We start from the raw sequence: 21,158 nt of genomic DNA on the forward strand, positions 1-21,158 counted from the left end.
TGGTTATGCTGATTTGCGTTCTGAAGTGCTGTGAAAGACAAGCCCTTCCCACACTCAGAGCCACCCACAAAAATATTCTGAATAGCAAGGGCAGCAGAACATGTCAGTCATGCTACCCTTGCACTACCCAGACATCTGTGAAAATTTCATGCTTCCCTGAGCAGATTCTCCAAAGGGCTGAATTTGGCTGTAAGTCATTCAGGGAATCCTTCCATTTTCCTTTCCTGTGCATTTTTGTTGTATGTTTTAAATTGTTCTCAGTGTTTAAAAAATTTTTTTAAAAAGGCACAAATTAAATAAAATGTATAAACAACAGGAGGGGGCAGGCTTAAACTGACAAAAAGCAAGAAAATCAGGCGCTGGAAATGCTGTTGTCAGCTCCTAGCATGTGCAGGAAATGCAGCACATATGGCACGGAATCACCTGGAGCCAGGCCTCTGTGCTGCACCTTGCCATAGGGGAGCAGGAACAAAGCAGAGATGCAGATCTTAACCCTCACTTGTCTGGTGTATGGTGAGGATCAGCTTAAGCCTATTTTTATACTTGGCTTCCAGAGCACAAATATAAGATATTAAAAACAGAATCATTAAGGAATGATCTCTTCTCTACTTAAACATGGATAGAAGTACATTTTTGTTGATTTAAAAGTTTTGATATCATTCTTTCTAGTGTTCAAGAAATACATATGAATGTAATTATACCTTTTCTTATAGACAAGTTGGATTTTATTATATGACACTTCATTTATGATGCTCTTTGCAAAAGCTGTTTCTGATATTATGCTTCTAAGTGAGCCTCTCAGTGTGCCTCTACAATCATTAATGAATCAGACTTAAGATGAAGACAGTGTAGGTATGGCAGCATATCATTATACAGGGGAGTAGAGTGAAGCATGATGATGTAAATATTTACTACATCTTGCATGATGTTGAGGAAAAGATAGCTCTAACGGTAGGATGATATTTTTTACTGTTTGTAGCATACTCATCATAAAAAGGATCTTTGAAAGATTCAAACCATTCCTAATTTGTGCTCAACATTGGCAAACATTTTTGTTGGGAAAAAATGAAAGCAAATTATTTAAAAAGCCAGATCATCTGATATTGAGTATAAAAAACTTCAGAATGAAAGAAATTACCTTCAGATTGATACTAACCCATGTCTTTTTTTAAAAACAAGAGATCCTTCTCAAAGCCCCAAATTCTGCTGCTTCTGCCTCCCTTCCTGCCCTAGAAGTTTGTTTAGTTTATTCAGCTTACTCAACCACAGATCTTCTTGTACCACTACATATGTGCCCTGACAGTCATACTAATGCATGTGCACCTCTGGTCAGTTTTTCTGTATTTCATGCACTTCTAGAATGAAATAGATATTAATTCTTATACATCAAGGTCTGAAGAGCAAAACATTTTTTTACTTTTTTTTTTTTTTTTTTTTTTAGCAGGGATATCATCACTATCACAGGCTGATATACAACTATATGATTAACTGGAGTCTTTGAAATATAGAAGTGTAAGATTTCAAACTTATGGGAGTAATTATATGTATTTTTAGAAATTGAAATGGGTTTTTGCAGCAATTTTCAAATTAGACCTGGAAGAAGGAATCAAAAATGTCTAACAAAGTGTATGCACTCAGAAATTTTAAGGATGCTTTTTATAATTAAAAGATGATAATTCCTTAGAGCCCTAGAAAAGGGGCAAGCTGTTAAACAACAGGACTTTGTTTCTGCACTGTTTTTTTCTCAGTTTAATGAAGCTTTTGAAATGTTGTATATTTGGGTAGTGTAATCAATTTAATATTTAACACGTATACAAAATTAAATGGAATTTTCTATCTTATATAAAAAAAACAAACAGTGGGCTAAGAACATAGTGCAGCCTATGCTGCATGAATTGTCAGAAAAACAATGTGTCTGTTCATTTGAGACAAGGAAAGCCAGGACATTTTGGCTGTAATTAACAGTTGCTGTGGAGAAGGACTCTACTTTTGGAAATGGTTTGATCACAGCAGTTGAAATTTGATTAATCAAAGTTGTCCCATAATACTTTTTTTTGTACAGTCTGTTTTCAAGAAGTAGCTCTAGTACAGTGAAATTGATTTCCAAGTTATCAGGAAGAAGAACATTTAACTACAAACAAGTCAAGCTGCCTCTGCCTGTGTAAACTGATTTTAATGGACACAAGTTCTTCTGAGTTCTGGACAGAAGACAACTTCAGTCTGAAAGATCCACAGCTATATTAGTGGTTCTTTTTTACTGAGCTAATATATACTGTGACAATGTGGGGTTTTTGGACCAAAGCTGACTTGCATTTGACTGCTCTGAAGCAGAGAGCGGAAGAACTTGTATCTGGAAATCAAACACAGTTGGATTTTCAGTGAAGGTGTTTCAAAGAAGACTTAAATTCTTGAATCTGACCCAAACTGCTGTGGTCTCACTTTTGTGTCTGCACTGAGCTTGTGACCTGGCACCAAGTAATCCTCCCTTCAGCAAGATGAAGTGATGAAGTCACTACGTGATCAGGTTTGCATTCAATAGCACTGACCTTTTTTTGGCCTTTTTTTTTTTTTTTTAATTGCTATTGGATTGCAATTTTTTAAATGTGTTTGCGACTGTCTGAATCAAGAAAATGGCACCCAAACCAGAATTTTGTAGATAGGCCAAACTGTTTACCAATGGGAAGTTATTTTTAGTTTGTCTCAATCTGCATTTTATAGCAAAGACATCTATTTCTTGGGTAAAAACCCAGAAGACGTCTTCCAGTGTTAGTGGCACATGAATGAAGCCAGTGACAGTGATTTAAGTCACCAAAATTCAACATTTTCTATTAGTGAAAGAGGATAGAAGAAACTTTGATGTTGCAAACTCTTCTGCTGTTCCTTTAAGCTTTTCACACCAACTACTGACCTTCGCAGCTGTAGAAAACAGTGACTGGTAGTCAGAGAGGAAAGGTGTTCAGTGCATGAGGGCAGAATTTCATGGGTGTTGGAAGGCAAACACAGGGAAATAAACACAGCTCACGGGAATACAACAGGTTAGTAAATACAAATGCCGCAACATTTCCATAGAGCTCTTTCTGTAGAGGAAACTGTTATATACAATGTATCACATTGTTTTATCATTATCATATTTTACTAAGTTATATGCCTTTCTTCTTTTTTAGTTTGCTTTACTTACAAAAGTTGTTTGAAGTTGGTGACTAATAATACTGAGGCACATCAGAGCTTCCAAAAATGTGGAAAAGAGGTGTCACAATTTAGGTAAATCAGTCATTATCGCAGTGTGTTAGCATTTGGTGGTTTTGGCTTCTGGTCTGCATTCAGAACACAAACTAGGCCTCCTGTCATGCATTGAAGCTGTTGTAAACCATATTTGTACTTTGCAACTGTGCTGGCAATTGAGACACCTCTAACTCCTGTGAACCTTGTGGCAAAGCTCCCACTGAACTCAGTAGGACAGAGAAGAAGGCTCAATTACTCGATTTTGTCAAGCACAATAAGGTACTGATGAAATGGTCTGTGTAAGTCTGAATTGCTTTTCTTCATTTTCTTAGCCATGAAAATTGTCAAAATGTAAACATCTTTCTATTGACAAGATACACTGATATCAGTTGTAAAAGAATTGTTGATGTGAAAGGCTAAATTACTGTGGACAAGCATATTTCTGAACTGTTCTAAATTATTTCTATTCACAGGTATGGGCTGGCAGATAAATTCCACTCATTCACTTTCACAGACTGCAACTTAGTTCTTCTGCGGAGAAGTTGAGGAAAGAGCCATATTTTGCTATCTGTCCTCACTGTCTTTGAAGTATTCCATTGTAAGTGTCTTGTCTGAGAGTTCTGTAAAATAGAGAAACATTTTCTTAAAAGCAGAATTGTTCCTCAAGGAGAAAGCTAGTTGCAGTTTTTAACATCGTTCTATTTGGCAAATTTCTTGTGATTATCTCTGTGTAAGATGATGTACAGGGACAAATGAAGGAGCTGAAGGTAAAAGATTTATAACCCAAATAATGACAGTACACCTACTTCCACCTATACCAGACTATGCCATTCATTAATAACTTGGGCTTATCTTCTCGTAAAAACAAAAGGTCCAGACTTTTCTGTTCTTACACAGTTAACTCACAGGATTGGTAGGTTGTCTGGGAGGCCAGTCAAGCTAACGTATGTGTGTGCATACTATTTTTATACATGATGAGGAGTACAGAGCTTAGTTTCACTTTTTCAGAAAGATGAAAAGAAAACCTTTTGCTTTATTTATGTTTTCATTTAACAACAAAATCTGCTTTTTGTTTTCTCAGTATGGTTAGCTCATATGAGACACTTTAGTCAGTCCTGTTCCATCACTGTGTCTTTTTGTTCTGGTGAACTCTTTCACTGATTTTAGCAAGGCTACTTTCAATGTGTGATCATATGTGAACTGACACAACAGCCTACAGCCTATTTTGATTCTTTTTATTCTGAAGATTTTTTGCCTAAGCAACTTGTAATAATTCCTATGAAGCTGTCACAATCTGTTCTATCAAAATTACTTACAGATCCTGTTGTTCAGGGATCATTGAAATGATAGATTGCTATGGTCTGTCTTGCTAATGTGTACTCAGGGAATCTTTCATTTACACTATAGACTTATTCAATTTTTGGTGAAATGTGATTATTACTTTTGCACAGAAGACACACACTTGATCCCAGGTATGTCTTGCTTATTTTTTAAACAAATTGTATAAAAATACTTATCCTTCTGAGAGTGATGACACAGATTGGGGAGTCAATCCACAAAACTCTACCTTACAAACTGTCTTCACCTTGCCATTTGAGGGAGTGGTGTTTTCACATGGCTGTTAGTAAGGGCTGGCAAGAATTCCAGCTGCTGTCATGGCAGATCAAGGCATAACTGATGGCTCAGGGTGACTGGAAATCATGGGAAGCTGACTGGGAAGCAAGCTTTGAGTCTACACAAGTGAATTCCTTTCCTCACCAGCTCAGCTGTGCTCCTTAAATTCCTGGTTATACGGCAGAAGTATCATTAGCATGATCCAGTACTGATTGTGGAACTGTATATGAGAAGATCCTAAGCATGCAAAGGTTTGAAAGTAGTCAGCACCTTGGAAAACTGTAGTCTAAATCTACCTGGTTTTTATTCTTAGCATTGTTTTTCAGCCCTTTTTAAGGTGAATGGTGATATGATTTTTAAAGCGTTTTCTTACTTAGATGCTCCTTTGATGTTATTATCTTACTTATACTCTGTATGCAGTACCTGTTATTTAGGGTCTTGTATTCTCAGTTGTACTTTTAGCTTAAACTGGGCATTGAAACTACGTACCTTACAGAAAGAAACTAAATAAATTCAATTTCAGGGGACTTATCCACCCTATCTTGTAATTTTTACTTACATTAATAATCTTTATTTACACATACTTCATTTAAATGGGATTACTTGCATTAGTGTTAATGTGAGTAGCAGGTACAGGATTAGTTTTGTATTTGTCAGTGGTGCCAAAAGTGACAGAACATACAATAATTTGGTCGCACTTTCAATTATAATCTGAAATTAAAGAGCTTTATTTTGGAGCTGTTGCTCTGAATAGCAAGTATTGATACTTGTAATTGAATTCTGAGACAGAACTTTCCATACATTTTTAATGCAGGAAGCTCTCTCATTATGTGAGATTCACTTGGCAGATGAATGGTCACCACTCAGAAACAATATTAAATCCTGCATTTCAGGTTTCAAAAGGACTGGAATCTGCTTCTAAGGTAAAATATTTAATCTATTTCATATCTCAAAATTCTATAGTCTGAAATTACTAGGTTGAGAAACACTTTGATAAATATTTGAGTACATGCTGTGATTAATTTGAATTAGAATTGTACTTTGAACTAGTGTAATTCATGTTGGTAGGACCATTTGATAAGTTTTCAGGCCCTGATCCTTCAAAATGCTCCAGGCAGGCCTCCAATGAAAACTTAGCTGCCTTAAGCAATTTTCAGGACTCAGAGCTAAAATTTGACATAGTGTGAATAAGGGTAGCAGAATACGTCTAGGCTGTTTTCCACACCTGCAGGTTTGTTATTTTCTTTTATGTATGGGTGTGTGTGTGCTTGGATAGCTTGATTTTTAAAATTTATTTATATTTGGTTCATGTCTAGCTTCTAGCCTTCCTGTAATTAAATATAAAATGTTGGGAAATTAATAATTTTTGGCAAATATTCTTTTTTAATGCTCAAGACTTTCGTTGCTGGACAACTGCTCTCAACTCTATGTAAAGCTTTCTTTCACATGGAGTTAATGTCTCCTTAGTGGAGGAAAAGTGGGGAAGGAAAATCTGAAAAATATGGACAAGTGAGATATATCTCCTCAGCCTCAACTAAAAATCAATGCTAATAACGGAAAATCTGTTTACAACACAACCTTGCAGTATTTTGAATACAAGATTTATATCATATCAGTTGTTGTGGTTGCAAATCTATGCAGGGACATATGGTGACCCTGACTTCAATCACCGCTTATTTGACTAAGAAGCAATGGTAGACAGTGACTGTAATTCTGTTCTTTGCCCACAGCAAGTGATACTGTATGTATTACCTCTCTGAAGCAGGGGCTGCAAAAACTTCTGTGCATCAAAGTACCTTGGCCTTTTTGGAATCTGAATTCTCTTCTCAGCCAGCTTCCTTACTGGTCTGGAAGGCGACTCAGGGCTCTGCCAACACCTTGGTCTTTTGCTCCACAGGAAGCATTCAGGATCACAGCTGCAGTTGGTTGCCAGTATATTATGATATAAAATCCTTCTGCTATTTTTTTGCTTTGAAATTACACAAAGGATAATCACAGTCTGGCTTTGAATAAAGACTTCCCTTTCTCATTTATGGTAGGTATTTCTAATGTTCAGTTTCATATTTCGTAAACTGCTGGATTGACTTTAAAAGCAAATATCAGAAGTAGCTAAAACCTGCTGTCTTCAATTGGACTCGCAATTGTAGCTGTGTGAGCATTGGCTTGATGTCTGGAATGAAAAACAGGTACAAAAATGCACAGATTTGGAGAAACTGCTTTTGGAGATGCATGAAGAAGGTGGAAGTATAGGACTTTTTTTTTTTTTTGGTGACCGAAGTGTGACAATGGATTTGAGTCTTGTTGGAAAGAACACAAGATTAAGATATAGATGAAGGAGTTATGAGCCTGAAAGCTCACCTGTTCTTTGTAGTTGTATTAGATGGTCTGTAAGAATATATTACTTTGTCAGACAAAGCTTCCTTGTCTTCTAGCTGTAGACACCCTGGCTACTACTTAAGGCACAGAAACACTGTGGAAGAATAAGGAAATTATACATGAAAAATTACAGAAATAGTTTGACATTCTAGTAAAAATAGGAGTTTCTATTGGATGAACAATAGGCAATCTGGTAGAGTTAGGTAATTGTCTTAGAATCATTAAAAGCTCAAGTTAGAAGAGGGGATTTAGGAAATTGAAATTGATATGTCCAAATACTGAAATGAAGAACAAGATTTGCATGTTTTTGATGGCAGACTTATTCATTATTCAAGACGTGTGTTCATCTGTAATAGAAGAGAGGAGACCACCATGGACTGCAATAATAAAAGCAAGGGCAAAATTTGGCTGTGACTCAAAGGGAAATGACTAATCTTTCTTAATTTGTTCTGAATCTGGACGTGCAGAGCTCAAATACTCTAACTTAGATGAAAATGTCTTCTTTGGTCTCTTGGCTATCGAAAGTCACAATAATGTGAGATCACAAAAACAGAAAAATGTTTTAAAATATTATTTTAAATAAGTGATTCTAAACTCCTGTTGAAAGAAGGTACAAAAAATAAATTATACCCACCAGACGCTGTATTTTTAGAGTTGCCACGGAGTTAGCCACAAAACTCACATGGAAATCAATGGGAGTTGCTAAAGTTGATTGAAGTTGTGTACCTTGATCTCATATGAACTCTGGAAGTTTTCAAGAAAATAACAATCAAAATAGTGAAGAAAAATATGAAGTACCAGAGTAAATAATATATGAGCAAATGAGAGAAATATCTAACAAAATGAAAAACATCATGCAAAACAACATGGATGGAAAAGAGGTGTTTGAATACACTGAGTTATGTAAAACTCTAAGGATGAATTTGTAGGGTTTCAGAAAATACAATTTCTTGAGAAGCTGAAGGAAAATGGAAAGAAAGTCGTCAGGTATGATTGCTGTGGGGAGCCGCTTCCTGCTGAGACAGGACAGGTTTACCATCAGCACTGTGCAGATGTATCCCAACAAGTACAACAAACAGAAGTAGAAGCAACATAAAATCAAGAGGTAGGAGAAGCAGTTTATATAAATATACAAACATATCATATGTGATGGAGAAGTGACAGAATGAAGGGGAGAAGCAGAGCTGTGGCAGCAAAAGGAAAACATGGGAGAAAATGGACATTGTACTGTAGTTAAGGGACAAAGCAGATGATTGATAGGATATGGCTGCCTGAGGAACATCGGCAGCTTGAACTCTCTATTGAAGAAGGGTGATTCTGATGGAAGTAATCGGCACAGAGAGAAGCTAGATCTTTACAGCACGTATTTTTTATTCAGCAGATATGTTCAGAAAAATAACTCACCAGTTCATAAAAGTATGACAGTAAAACGTACGACTTTCTCTGATATAAACGTTGTAGATTCAAGTTCTGTCTAATTAACTTCCGATATACAAGATTTCAGACCCGTGGTATGAAGTTTCAGGAGAAGGAGGGCCATTACCACCTACATTCCTTTTAGTTTTACAGGACACAGGTGCTTATGACTCTTATAAAATCTCACCCAAACACAAACGGATAAAAGCTCTCTTCCCAAAAGCTGCTATTTAGAAATAGTCTTTCAGAGAGGAAAGCAAATAAATAAAAAGAAAAAGCTGTTGATAAAATTCTCTCTGCAAACATTAAAAAGATGACAAGGTTTTGCAATGCATATGAAGAATGGAAAAGTCAAACGTCACTAAATGAAGCTCTCTAACTGTTCATATCTCTGTGACTGTTGAAGTGAATAGAAGCAGGTTATTTTATGCCCATGGTGAGACTGGGTCACAATCTCAGGCTCTAGAGGAAAACCAAAGTTAATTGAAGACAAAGTACTTACTCTGAAGAGCTATACAATGTAATGTATTGCCAAATTAAGGCATTAATTGTTAAAGCTTTTCAGATCTAGGAAAAAATCCTTTTTCACAGCAATTCAGAAACAATGAAGTCAATGTACCTATTAGAGCAGGAAGCAAACTTAGATGCTCCATGAAAAGTTCCAATTTTAATGGATGCTATATGATCAGAACCTGTGAAGAGACATAAAGAACCTAGATATGAAGTTCTAACAAACAGTAAATGGACACTGTGAAAACCAGTTGAATTGTGAATTGCTTATAAGTAACTGTGACATTTCACTTAAATAAATTAACTGCTAAATTAGGCTGGCTTTATGCCATAAAGAGCATATTTATGAGCAGTGTTTCACAGGTTATCAAAATTGGTGATTTAATACATGAGCTATCTTTCCAGCTGTGTAGCAATTCAGAAGCACAATGTGGTGTCATTGAGAAACTGCATAAGCTCTCTAAACTAATGAACTTTGTAGCATATGAAAGTAAAAGATATTGCTCTGAGTACAAAGCAAAAGAAGCTACAAAAAAGCCCGGAACAGTTTGCCAGAAGGACAAACAGCAGGAGAACACAGGTAAAGGTTTTGAATAGATGCCAAAAGCTAGAAGGCACAACAGAGATAAATAAAATACACAGTGAAGATGCAATATAATAAAATACTGTAATTTGGGCTGTCAGCATGAATGTAGTGAGTTCAGAATAGAACAAGTGAGTTAGCTTTTATGGGATATTTAACTACAAACTGCCAGAAACTGAGGCTGCTGCTGGTAATTCATATTCAAATACAGCAAACATGTTATTGGAGAAAATTGTATAAAATCACACTATAAACTTTTTGGTTGTATTTCTTGAATTTGTCCACAAGGCATCTGTAATTTGTCTTTTGCAGACTTGACATCTGAAGAAGTGGTAGCTTCAGTGCCATGTCCTATAGTATCATGGGAAGAATTATAACTACATTTACATAGTAAGATGGCTTACTTTGGACTGTATTCCCATGAACAAACTGGATTGTTGCAGTCTCAACAGGCATTTGCACAACAGTTAAGAATTCCTAGGATTACCACCTATAGCATTTTTTCCAAGTGATGTTAAATGAAGGATGCAATCAGATCGGAGGAAAAAAGAATTTTTGTCATCCCTGTCCACCAAGATCTCTGAAATTATTTGGGTATGTGGGGAAACTATGGACAATGGTTGTCCTGTGCTTTAGGACAGTTGTTTTATTTCCTGCCAGAATGGTTTCCTTGGAGCTTTGTGTTGCTGGCTTTTGCCCCATTGTAGTATAAGGGCTACTGAGGACGATATCTGAAAGAGCATCAGTTCTTGTCTAATGCCACTTGCAAGGCTGCAGCACTGTCTCACAATGTGGCTTCAAAGTGTTTCTTCACATTTATAGATCACTATTTCCAGCATTCTGTGTTTTGGAATGGGTTAAGAATTAATGGAAGTTAGAGAGTTTCACCATCCTCCCCCAAGTACTTCATGCCTTCTTAAAAAGTATTTTTTGAGCATGTTGTCTAGTCTGATTTCCAGCAGCATGAGATGTGAGTCTTTCACAGTGCTGTTCCAGCCACCATTCTTAACTGTCTTTCAGAACTACCCCTACAAATTGAGCAAAGATAAGGTTTATCCTTGTAATCAGTTGTAGAAATAATCCATGTATCTATTTTCGTACATATTTTATGTATATAAACAGACAGATGTTCTCCTGTGTTCATTTTTCTTCCATTCATACTAAAGGTACCTAGATTCTGTTATTTTTGTTTTCCAGTAGTCAATTTTTCAATAGCCTTATTAAATTTGTTCCCACCATTCAGTTCTTAATAATCCCTTAATGCCATTACATTTCCCACAAAACATTAATCTTCTCTATGAAGAGGCAATAAATGTACCTGTAAAACAGGGTTCTGTGATACAGTTCCTAATGCAATTTGTAGTTTACTTTTCGAGCCAAAAGAAAAAAAAAAAGCAATCAATTAGGAAAATAGAAGTTATTTTAACAAAATAACTTCTGGGAAATGTGCAGGTTTTAGAAGAAGATGTTTTAGAATAAGATTGCTGTTCTTTATTTATTGTTCAATGAATTTCTCCAAAGCTGCAAATATTTAGTAACCTACTGGAAAGGCTTGCCACCAGTTTCAGCTTTTATCCCAATTTTGTTGTTCTGTCAATGGAAATTGCCTGCTACAAAGAGATCTTTGAGAATCAAAGGCAATAAGCAGGGAAAATCTCCCCTCTTTTATTACTTTTATGTAATTATTATTTTAAATTTTAATCATTAATATACTCTGATTTTATTATTTATTAATTTCATTACTGTAATTTCTCTTATTAATAATATAATTATTTCTCAGTGGGTTTTGGTTTGTTTTTGCTTTGCTTTGTTTTGTTTTGTTTTTTTCCCAGGAGAGCTATATTTGATTTGGATTGGTGTTTGGCATAAGTTTTAAGTAATTAGCTAGATATTTTCAATTACCTTTTTTTTTTTTTTTTTAAAATTCTTTACGGTTTTATATGCAGTCTCAGGAATGTTTCCTGGATTATACCTACCAATTTTCTCTCTGTTAGACACATGCTTTATTTTCATAGGAGTTTAGTTCCAAGGGCTTATTTTGTTTTCTGCTGTGCTCTGTTTTTAGTAGTATCACTGTTCTGCAAGTACATCCTTGTGTATCTACGCTATGCTAACAAGAGAAGTAATATTTTTTTCTGTTCATTTTCACACCCTGGTGATAAAAATTAAAAATAATTTCTCCTTGAAAGAAACATAAATATGCTTAGAACAGCATCCTCATTTTCAAGCCAGCAGTTTCTAAGGTATAAGAGATGAAATTTTGTATGGCAAATAACTCCACCTCTAAGGTAATTGAAAAGTAAGAAAGCGTATTTCCACACATACTGAAATTAGCCAAATTACTTAGGAGAAAGCTGAACAGAACTCAAAATAAACCTGCAGTGGATTTTCTCTGATCTTCTCAAAATGCTGCCATGGTTTTTAGAACAGTGCTCATTTTCATGAATTGTCAAGTTTAGCACTTCTGGCTTCTAAACAAAACCAAGGTCAGAATTCTTGAAATGTCATGAGGCAGGCAGTTTTTCATAGTATTTCTAGCTTGATTACAAGCAGATTTCATGGGAATTTAATGATTTAGTTCATTCTGAGGACATCTACTGTAGCATTCAGAGGATTTGTGATATTTTGCCAATCCTTCTGGCCAATATGCTGACTTTAGAAGTTACTTTGTAAATTCCCTCTTTACTATCAAGTTTATAATGATACCTATTGTCTGGGTGGAAATGCAGCCATCATACTTAAGAGTATGGCAGATCAGTTCTCCCTGCAGTAGGATTTGAAAAAGGAAATACTATAAAAAGGAACTTGAGAGAGTAGCAGTAGTAGCAGGAAACAGTGAGATTTTAAAAGGCAGATGCTTTTGTGAACCAAACTGCAAGTTCTGGTGGCTGCTGAAATGTTCATGAGAAATTTAAAAATACTTGAAATCTGAATACTTTCTCATTTTATTTCATTGAAATTCAAATTATGTTAAGCTTCCACTTTAAAATGAATATGCAGATGCTCAGACCTTTTTTTTTTTTCCCACAACCAAATTACCTTCTGATGAAATTCAGTGAAAGCAAAATACTTAAAGGATAAAATGAAGTTAAACAAAAATTTGACAGGCCATATCTAGTTCTTTAGAATCCCAATGGAAAATAATTAGAGCAAAGATTGTATAGACATACAAGAAAGCTGATGTAGCCAGTGACATTTTGGTTCTATTTCCTGTCTCTAAAAGCTCAGATCTGCACATCGTTATATAAGCAATTACAGGTATACTTTGACATGAGTGACAAACATGGAAATGTGTGCTCATAAAGTTCTCAAAGGGTGCTCTTTCATTTTTACAAACTGTTCCATGAGCGTTGAATCAGTCTTGTAAGTATCCTCCTCACTGTATTTTTATTTTCCTGATTTCTTTGAATTCAGCAGGATCATGTGGAAGAGAGGGAAATTTCTTCACACAATACGAAGTAACTTGCTCTCTGTAAGAAAAATCTAAAGAAAGCGACTGGCTGTCTTGACAGTTACAGAAGAAATCAGACTTCAGAATGCTCTTAGGGTCAAGATCTGCATGGTGCCATACCACATGGAGCCTGACAGATCTCTCCCCTCGTGGGCCTCACGACTATACAAGATTGTCCTTATTTGTGTTTGTAGCCCACTTTTTACTCCTATCCATATGTTTATTGCTGAAGTTTTGCCAAACGAACATCCTGCAATCCTCCAGGCTTTGGGAGTGCATTTGCCTTTCCATGTCCTTTTAGAAAAGCCACTGAGATTCCTAAATGACAACTGGATTTGCTTGCAGCCAAGAGGCCACGCTCCGACAGATGTTTCATGGAGGGGAGAATGAAAGCATCTCTATGGAGCACCAGAAACTCCTCTGTCACCTACTATAACTTGTCCCAGGGAACTCTTGGGTATTTTGCCGAGAAACAGAGTGTTTTGGATCTGAAGCTGCTATCTCTTTAGTCACTGCAAGTGGACTTGGTGTTTTATGCACAGCTTATACAATGGTAAAACTGGGAGTCTATCACCAGAAATGTTTCCATTCATTTAGGTTAAGAAATGGATGTGACGCACTTTACAAAAACATGCCAGTGACTGCTGGCAGTTTAAAATGGTCTCAGGAGTTACAAGAGGCTTCTCAGGCACAGAACACATTTCAAGCACATCAATCATCTCTAAGTATTGCTGTAAAACATTGTACAATGGGGCTTAAAACACTTCAGGCACTTTCTGAAGTTATAGTCTCACTGTGTACTTAGAAATGACATTGAGGTGAAATCTCTTTTGTCTCTTCAGAATTTTGCAGATAGAGGAAACAAATCCTGTTTTGCAAAAATGTGGGAGTATTGGAATGGATGGATTGATATAATGCAGAAATGTACCTCTGCTAGACACAGGATCTACACATTTGCTGTACCTCTGACCTCTATGTAATAACTCTCTGGAATTTGGATGGTATGAAGTAATTTTAATAAAGTGACACAGTAAGAAATTTCAGTGCATAACAGTAAGGATTTCTTTTAATTATTTTAGCAAATATCTTGTTTTGTGATAACAATTCTGGTTTGTTCTAGAGATAAGCACAAGTTACGTATCAGATTTCATACATTTTTACTTCAGGGTACAAAAAAGTGTAACAAGATTGCGTATTTGCTCTACAGTACATGACCATGAGAAACATTAATAGTAGTTTAAAATAAGATAAATGCTATTTAGATTTCATTTTTTTAAAAAAGGATATTGCACATGGGATCTAAATTAAATGACTAGAACTGCAGGATACAGATGGCAAAGACTTGTACCTCTTGCTTTCAGGATGCTGATGTAAATTCTGCTTCAGTAAATTCTGTAGTCCTGATGTGGTAACTTGAGAAAGCTTTTTAGTTAGTGTCTGATTGCCTTTTTCTGAATAACAAAATATTTTGTGATTCTGTAGCTTTCTGCTGTTTCTCCAGGGTGTCCTCTATCTTGGGATTTTAGAATGTCCTTCTAACACCAAGCAGCTGCAGTGCTCTCATATTGAAAGAGAAACACACTTTACAAGGTAAATAAAGAAGATTCTTTTGACGGATGTGTGTGAATATAAAGGCATACTAGAAAACTGAAATAACCATAATAATATCTTCAAATCTTCAACTACACTAAACCAAAACCAAACTGTGTTAAAATATTTTTCCCTATTATCTTGTCGGCTGGATGCTTGTTACTCTGTAGTTTTTAGTTAATCATACATTGTAGTCTTATGGAGTGAATTGTATGTTTTTCTTTGAATACAAAAGGGTGAATCCTGGTGCATTAATTTGTAAATGCGTGGACAGAACTAATTCCTCCCATCAGGAAATTTATGAAATCAAGCATAAATGGTTTATGAGACTAGTAACAGATTATGAAACTTCTCCTCTTAGTAGGCTGAAGAGAATGCTTTCAGGGACTGAAATAAAATCTATTGGTGATTTTAGTCCAGTTCCCAGAGATGTATACTGACAAAACTACTGTCATTACTGTAGTGATCACTGACTGGGAGTGTTGTAGCCTCCCCTCTAGAAACAAACGAAAAAATTACTTAATGGGACTTCTTCCTCCTGAATGGAAGTGGCATCTCAGGAACCATGCTGACACATATTGGATCTTTCTGTAAAAGTTAATATGGCCCTTCTAAAGGTTGTGATGTTGGACTGCTTTTAGTTAAAATAGTGCTAGTCTGCATATGCACAGCCAGTAAAATAGACTTTCCTAGGGTTTAAACAGATTATTATACAACAGGAACAAGCTGATATCATCAAGTTTTGAAACAGGGTAACATCCACATTCAGAATTGTTCCAGTATGGCTGCATCACCTGTGAACTAAGATCTGAGTATTTCACATGGAAGGTATGGGAGAAAGACAAAGGAGGAGCTGCAGCACAGAGAAACCTGTTCTACTTCTGGCCAGTCTTATAGAGAGCCAGAAACGTTCAGTCTTAGAGGCTATGCCTTGGCACATTTTGTTTATGCTGAAAACCAGATTCTCTACTAATGTATAATTAAGATGCAGACTGCTGATTTAATAAGAGCAAGAGTGAATTGATGAAGAACCTGGCATTAGATGTTTTTAAAATTTGAAGTTCAAGTACGATTGATTTTTTTTGTCCTTTTCTTTTTCCTAAGAGGAAAGATCAATGGTTTATTGCAGTGTAACAGGTAAGCTCAGTTTTGGTACGACTGATTTATCAGGGTTTCTTGACTAAATAGTCTGAACAAAGAAGGAAGGAATCTAGTCAAAGAGTTTTTCTTACTCTCTTTATACTGCAAATGTAACTGTAATTACAAAGCTGTACCAGAGGCTGTGGAAGACCGTGCTGCAAAGAGAAGTAGAATACATGAATTTGAGAGTTTTGACAAACAACTGATGCCTACTTCTGGCTTGGCACAGTACAGATCTCTGGGGCTGTAATGAGCAGACAGGGAGACCTTGTTTAAAATTTGGATGAGAGAATCTGAATATTCAAGCATATTGTTAAGCTGGATGTTGAATAGGTAGAGTTAAATCCCTTTGTCAAGAAAAAATTGGTAGAAATCCTTTCTTCTGTCCTTTGATGACAAGCCCCCCTCCCATCCCCAAAAAAGCCAAAACCCTAACAACAGTATTCAAACTATAGAGTATGATTCCAGAAATGGTGAAAAAGATCCACCAGATAGTCTACATGATAGTAGACCCAGTAAATATTTTGTCCTGGGAGTAGCTATTGCTGCTAAATAAGTGTAAATACTTAGGAAAACCAGGATTAAGTAAAAGTTTAACTGTTTTCAAATATTTGCACTTACTGATGCAAATCTAACTCCGAAGGGAAATGGCTTTCAGTAATTAGTTCCAGATGTACTTGTAAAAGTTACAATGAAAAGGTAATTATGTTGTAAATAGTGGGAATGCTTTTCTTCATCAAAGTGAGAATTCCTTTATTCCTGGACTGAGCAGTTAGCTGGGATGAGAAATCCGCACTGGGAAGAGCAATTCTAAACCCCTGTTACTGATTCTCTAAATTACTATTTCCAGGACAATCAGTATTTGCTCCAGGCAGATCCTCTTTCTGATGAATGGAAATTCGACACCGAACACATAGACCACATGATTGCAGATGGGCTGTTCAAAGCTATCAAGTGTTTTCTTCAGTATTTGACTGAAAAAACTGAGACAACATTCAAACCCATTCCCTTATTTGAAGTGAAGCTCGTTGTTAATAGCAGTGAAATGACTTTTAAACCTTCTTTGGACTTGATGTCAACTGCAATTTCTGTGATATTATGGAGGAACTAATCAAAACCATCTATGATAGTGTCGTCCCTAGGCAGATTTGTCGAACACCTTGGAAAAGACCCATTTTGGGTATTGTTACTTTTGCTACTTTTTGTTTCTTTTTTAAAAAGTGTCACAATTGACGTCTCCTCTAGGCATGTGAATGTAGTTGTTTCCCCAGCTGAGTTACCCCTATCCAGTGGTTTATGCCAAGAAGGCAAATATCTCAAGAGAGGCTATGAGGCTTTTTCCCATCTGTTGTCTGTGAGCTGTCACATTCTGCTCTCCTTATCCTCTGCTTCTCTTTGTTTTACAAATGCACCCAGCCATTTCCATTCTCACCAGCACATACTCTTTGAATATTGGTTCTTTTTCATCGATTTCTGGTTCACTTGCCCAATTAAGAGTCTCTTTCTCATACACATTGAAGTCTACAACTGGATGGACTGACTGCAAAGCTGGTTCATGACTTTACCATCTACTTTTGCTTGTGTATTATACACAGCCAGTCTTTTGCTTTACAGTGCATGTATTACTGCACATTTGGTGTCAAGTGACTTCTATGGCTATATTCCAAGCTATTTCTGAAGAACTCTCTGTTTTTGATTATTGGCTGATCAGGCTCTCTTGGTGCCTGATTTCTCATCAGGACACCTGATACTGTTTCTCCTTCCAGATCTGCAAGTACCACCGAGCTTATGTATCCACACCACTTTCCTTCTCTGTAAATTATGAGATTGTCCACAGATAGCAGACAAAAGCGTTTTGTGAATTACAGTGAAACACTTTTTCTAGAGATGTAATGTTAATGCAAGTTTTTTTTGCAAGACTTTTTGCCAGACTAGCAGGACATGCAACCATCATCCTTAGGCAATTCCTTTTTTTTTTTTTTTTTTTTTAAATATATGAGATGGAAACAAATATCAATAAATAAATATTTCACAATTTATGCATGGACAAAATAGATTAACTGGAAATTGGTTACACTGTATAATAGTAAAAGGTGAATAGATGAAGGGTGAAATAACAGTTGAGAAAAGAAGGGTTGTTGATAGAACACAGGAGAATGGAAATTGAAGCAGCTGCAGAAATGATGATGCGAATAGATAGCAAAGGGAAAGGTAGAAGAGGACAGGAGCAAATAGTCAGTCAGCCCTGGAAGTCTGCTCCTGAAGCTCTGCTGGCTTCTGCCAGCTTGATTTTTTTTCTAAATTTATGGCTACTTGATTCCATAGCACTCAGCAGCAAGGATGTGAAGGTCTACCAGCACTGCCTGTTGAGTGGACCGGAGGATTTACCTGTCCGTTACAAGTCCCTGCTGTGTTGGCTCTTTTTATGCCAGGACCAAAGAGAAAACAGTAGAAATTAAGGTCCTAAACTGTGTTCTCAGAAACACAGAACCATGTTCACATAATCTGTGCTCTATGGATGTTGAATTTCCTTTCTTTACCAGGTGATGCAGTCTATGGAAGATGCTTATATATATAAACTGTACTTCACTGGTACCCTTGGAAGTAGGATGGGCTCTTAATTTCATCTCTGGGCTTTAGTGAGTCCATGACTTTTGGCAGCAGAACAATATCTTCAGCCCCAGTGTTAGAAAGGGTGGGGTTTGTGAGCCTCACCCTACTAGCAATAGCAGTCCATACAGTAGAGATATTTTCATCATCTCACCATGTGATTAGAAATCTGTTCATGGGCTGAAGAAAACTCTTGGTGAAGATGTCTGGACTCAAGGTTCCAATTTTTTGAGCTCTACTGGAAAGTGACACTGACGGCCATAAGTATCTGAACCACAACCCATCTCACCAGCAAGTGTGGTAAGTGAAATCAACATATGGGAGGACATGAGTAATAATGAGGGCAATGTTTTGTGTCTACCTGATGACAGTAGGTACTTTGAATTTTTTATGTTAGTATGATCCATGAAACAGAAATTATGATACTTGAGAAGTATGGATCCAAGCAGTCATTTCCTATTAACTTGTTTCTAGGAGCAGACAGGAAACTTGCTGCTAACTGACAAGTTATAATTGTCATTGCCAGCAGTACGACATTGTGGATCTTGCCGTATGACTTGGCCTAAGGACATCTTTTCTTCAATTTAATCTTTGCCTCCTCTGCTTTTTCACTTTTGGGTGTTCTTTTAGCATGACGTAGACCAGATGAATACCCTGGAAGAAATAAGTCAAGGAGTTATGAAGAAGGGGAACTTGGTGACTGTTTATGTTCTAGAGCAACACTTTAACAAATAGTGGTACTTAATGACTGGATGATAAAATTGGATATGTGAAGCAGTTTCTTTACTGTGGACAGTTTCTTAGTAAAGGGGAGCTGGAATTCTATGCAAATTATGAGCTTCCAAAATGTTCCTGAGTAAAGGACAGTATTTCCATTCTTGCAGAGGTTTCATTACTTTCCTTTCTTGTGCCTTTTAAGGAAATATAAATATTTACATTATTTTTTTTATTTGTTTAAAATGTGGTGTTCATCATGTTTATGGTGTGTTGTGTTTTTTTTTTTTTTTTTTTTAAGGACAATATTCCAAAGAAGTTGGTGAATCTTAAAATCAGAAGATTTTTTAATAAGTGTTTCAAATCAAATTGGTCATAAACCTTTTAAATATAATTGGTTAATTTAATTTAAAAAATTAAGCTGAATTTTTAAGAAAAAGAGCTCAGGTTTAGGCAGTCTTCTCCGTTTTGTTTCTGTATACACACACAAATATATATATAAATATATATATATATATATGCAATCCTCCTCTGTATATGTGTATATGTATTTGTATTTGAATTCCAAAGGATGGGCTGAAGTATCTCTTTAAGTCCCTTCTATCCCTTTTAGCACTGAGACAATGGACACTTTTTTGCAGACTCCCTGCTGCCTGGAATGTGTCCTTGGGACATCAGGTATAACTTCTCTAGCCTTAAGTTTCTTCTGAATAAACATCAAATTCACAAAAATGTTTATGCTTTTAAGGTATTCATAATATCTTAGAAGTAGTTATTTTTTCTTTGGTTGATGAAGACTGAATTTTTTACTCATTACTCTATTGATGAGTTTTAACATTTCTGTGTCACTTTTAGTCTAAATTTATATCTAAAATACACTTCAAAATAGCACTTTTCACCATGCTGAAAAACTAACGCAGGGTGGTTTAGAGCGTGAGGGCTGGTGTCTAGGTAGAAAATCAGCTGTGTATGGTATTCTGAAGATCTGTTCTCTGGGAGAAGAGCTCTTTGAAATTAGTGGCAATTCTGGATTCTTCTAAAAGATGGATGTGGATGACAGTGTTATATCCGCCCCTTGGAGCCTCTTTCCTGCTGTCAGACAGCATGGCCCTGCCCCTGATTCTGCAGTACTGAGAGCCCAAATAGGATTATTACTTGGACCATGTGCAGTAGAAGCAAAAAAGGAAGAGATGGTCAGGTGTAAATGGGTCCATGATATTTCTCAAGAATATTTTGTCATACGTGCAAAATGCATTTCTCTCTTGTTTAGAAAGGAAAAAAAAAAAGGCCCCCACCAACCATGCCTTGACACAATGCTTCTATGTTTGATTTGATTGCACCTGCTTGTTTATTAAAATAATTGATGTGTATGGTTTGCCTTAAGTTTTCAGATTCTCTGTGCTAATTAACTCGACGTTTTCTTACATTACATATTATTAGTAATATTGAATGGAGAGACTCATTCATGAAACCAGAGACAGATTTGACTAAGAAAGTGTGAGGAGGAGAGTGCACAGCTCTGGCTGGAATAAGGGGACATCCAATGGCTAGACAGACAAGGAATACATAGATGACATTTTCAAAGTCTTAGAATTGACCTCTGGAGAGCTTGTGTATAGCAGCTGCCAGAACTGGAGGTGAGGATTCCGCATAACATCTATAAAACATTGGCACATACTTGAATAGGAGCAAGAATAAAAATAACTCTAAATGAGCATATATGTTTGGTGGGGTTTTTTTGGTTGTTGTTTTGTTTGTTTTTTGGGCTGTTTACATTGGACGCTTTTTTACTGGATTTTTTTTTTTTAAATATAGAATGATATCTGCCATCTGTTCCCAATTCTAAGGTAAAAACTGTTGACTTAATTGGGTCTAGAAGAAGGTCCATTGTAGATTTTTCTTAGTGTTCTCAAGTCCCATTCAAGAGATCTA

Source organism: Nesoenas mayeri (assembly GCF_963082525.1).
Source record: "Nesoenas mayeri genome assembly, chromosome: 6".
NCBI lineage: Eukaryota > Metazoa > Chordata > Aves > Columbiformes > Columbidae > Nesoenas > Nesoenas mayeri.